The 3,144-nt window shown below is 51.4% G+C and overlaps 1 protein-coding gene across 6 annotated transcripts in view; it reads left to right on the forward strand.

Moving 5' to 3' along the window:
* Nucleotides 1-3,144, forward strand: part of JUP (junction plakoglobin) — a 53,178-nt gene that overhangs the window by 1,212 nt on the left and 48,822 nt on the right. The window contains exons 1-3 of one of the 6 annotated variants that reach the window (XM_025214498.1): nt 9-64; nt 424-508; nt 1,603-1,676. The exons of 1 other annotated variant lie outside the window; for it this stretch is intronic. The gene's annotated coding sequence lies outside the window, so the exon portion shown is untranslated. 4 more of the 6 variants (XM_025214497.1, XM_025214499.1, XM_014524259.2 and 1 more) reach the window with 4 other exon arrangements.

Consider the following 3,144-nt stretch of genomic DNA (forward strand, 5'->3'; position numbering starts at 1 on the left):
TTTTTGTTCGCGGAGGCGGCGGCCGCGGGCAGTGGCCGGGTAGAGCGCAGCGCGGGGCGCGCAGGTGAGTGCGGCTGCGGCCGAGCAGCGCCGCGCCCCTCCCTGGAGCTGGGTCCCCGGGCTCAGCCTCACCCCTACCCCGCCCGCCCCTGGGTCCCGGTCCCGGTCCCGGAGCCGGTGCTGGTGCCCGCCCGGCGGCGCCCCCCTTGCACCCTCTGCCCTGGCGCGGGGAGCGCGGCTCTGCCCAGCCCTGGCTGCTGGGCTCTGAGCTCGGTTCCCCGGGGGCATCCCGTCGGGGACGAGGGGCTGGCCCCGAGCTGTGCCCCCGGGAGGGGCCGGGGCAGGCGCCTTGCGCTCTCGGCCGGGCCCCTTTCCGTTGCCCCGTGGCCGGCGGCCGGGTAACAGGTGCGCACCTGCTTGCAGGGACCGTCCGCTGCCAGCCGTCCAGGAGGGTTGATCCCGTGGACTCGTGCCGCCGCCGCCTGGGGAAGGAGCATACGCTGAGCTGGTATATCGACCTACGTGTGTGTGCTGTGTGTGGTGCTGTGTTAGTGTGTCTTTGACCAACGGCGCGGCAGTTAAGGGCTGCTAGCAAACTTGTAGGCATAATATTAATACAACTCTGGCATCCAACCCCTTGATACAGTAGCATTTGCAAATGGCCTTGGTTTCTGCTCCCCCCCCGCCCCTTTGAACGTGGCATGTGCGAGGCTACAGCTGAGCCTCCTGCCAGAAGTTGTGTTGCAAGGAGAAATTGGATCCTGATGGGATCTTGAGACTTGGAAGGCTCTTATCTGTCTTGAGTAGCACGTTGGCCCCGTGACTCAGTGCAGTACAACCAGCGGAAGGACTCCGCTGCTTATTAAGGATGAGTGGTGTAAACTGGGTTTTTCTTGGCTCTGGCAGCTTGACTTCTCAGCTTTTCATTTGCTGTTTGCTAATTTGGGAAATCGTGGGAACAAGTGAGGTAGCTTGATTTAGCCTTGATCGGTGCAAATGACAGAAATCACTGAGCGAGATCCTCTCCAAATTCACTTCAGCTGGTCCTTCAAATGTTCCTTTTTGTAAAGCGCATAATGAGGCTTTCCTGTTTTGTTGCTCTTTTCCGGCTGCAGATTCTTTGAGGAGCAAGTTTGCTTACTTGGCTGGCCTTTCCGTGACAGTACAATTGCTGTTTCACTGACTGTTTTGGGAGGAAGAGTCTAATAGTGTTCAGACATAGCTCTCCATATGCTGACATAAGATGGCAATTTCTTTCCAAGGCATGAGCACCATGCACTTAAAACCATTCCTCTGTATAATTGACAGGGCAGAAGATCAACACGCGAGCGGCTTTCAGGAAGAGATTGTAGTGCAGCTGCTTATAATCTAGGTATCGGAGAATGTCTGGTTTCTGATGCTGCTGTATGGTATTGGGTCATTATAAAACAATTGCAGCATGGTGCTTTCTGGATTCGCTTGGAAAAAGTGGTATGTGATTGCGTGGCTTTTTGCAATACACACCAATAAGTACAGTGATTATGTGCGTATTCGGGAGCATTTGCTGTTTCGGTTTCCCTCCATTAGAATCCACTGATAGGTTTCTCTTCCCCTTCCTTTCAGCAGCCCTAACCTTGGGTTATATCATTGACTGCTATTATGGGACCAATCCTGCTGGCTTGACAGGATGAAGGATGGTGAAAGCAAAGACCTGGGAACTCTGGAGATGCAGGCTCTGTGCATGGATTCATTGTGGAGCTCCCAGTTTGACCTTGCCGGAGTCACTTTGGGCCTATCTGTCAACACTACCCTGAGCTGTGCAGTGAGAATCCTGAAGTGCTACCGCGTAGTTTTGTCAGGCTTAACTTTTGAGGTTTCAGAAGCGCTTGGAGGTCTTGGGAAGGAACTGCTGGAAACTTGCAGAGTACTGAGATGTCTGGTCTTGCAGCTTGTTGGGCATAGACACTCGAGTTGTGCAAGGATGTGTCAGGATTGTTTGCCACATAGTCAGCAGCTCAGTGTTGCTTCTGGGGTTTTGGCAGCTTGTGCCTCCTTGTTCTCTGTGCTCCTTCCAGGGGGAAGGGGAGGGCATTGCCCAGCGTCTGTCAGACTCCTCAGAGCCAAGTTTTTTTTTGCTCCTCTGTGAGCTTTGTCCTATTTGTTGCACTCCACAGGATGTTGGAGAAGCATGTGAGAGAGAGAAAATGAGAACACATTGGCTTTTGGGTGTCTGTCAGAGTACCACAAACTGCTTTAAAACAAGAGGGAGTTAGTGCTGCTGGTGTGGAAGTCAGTCGAGTGTGTAAGGAAGATATGAAATATGCTCCAACCTCTGTATTTTCCGAGTTCAGGTTAAAAAGCTGAGGAATGGAGTCTGGAGAAGGAATTCGTGCGGTAAAATTAGAAGTGTGCTGTCTGCTACGCTGCAGGGCTTTTGGGTGGGGGGGGAGAATACTCCCTTGCTGTCTTAGCCTTGACACTGGGAGAGGAGAGGGTGCTCTAATTGCATTAGCTAAATGATTAGCTTAATTAATCAGCTTTATAGCACAGATGAAAGGATAGGGCTGGAGTGTTGCTGGGAGTTGCCTAGGAAAAAAAAAAGCTCTTGTATGAGGAGCTTGAAAAGATGCTCTCTTCCAGTGCTCCTAGTAAATTTTTTTTTTTGTGTGTCAATGCCCTAGTGTAGGCTGCTCTTAGTAGGGAGGGTATATTTTAAGTTACGCTGAAGAATAACAGCTATGCAAAAGACTGTAGGCAATGTGCATGGCACTGTACGAAATATCCAAATGGAGATCCCAGGAACAGGTTTCAAAGGCCTAAGGCAGTTGTTCTGATGTGAAGTGGCTTGATATGTAGCACTCTTTGGACTTTCCTTTTTGGGCTGGGATCCATTCTAATGCCCTCAACAGCCGTAGCATCTGGGCTTTCGGAAGTGGTGGGCAGTGGACATCTTGAGCTGGGGGGGGTAAAGCTGTAAAATACTTGGAATTCTCAATCAAGGTTGCCATTGTCAGTCACTTACAAGTGGATGTCGTTAGTGAAGCCTGGCAGGCACTGGACCTGAGACCTCTAATGCTGACCATTTTCTTGGGTAGAAATTAAGGAGAGTCGAATGTCCTTTCACAATACCATCCAGCTCTCTAGGAAATCTGTTATTGTTGTTTT

This window comes from Alligator sinensis, unplaced genomic scaffold (assembly GCF_000455745.1).
Source record: "Alligator sinensis unplaced genomic scaffold, ASM45574v1 scaffold1377_1, whole genome shotgun sequence".
In the NCBI taxonomy this organism is placed as follows: Eukaryota; Metazoa; Chordata; order Crocodylia; family Alligatoridae; genus Alligator; species Alligator sinensis.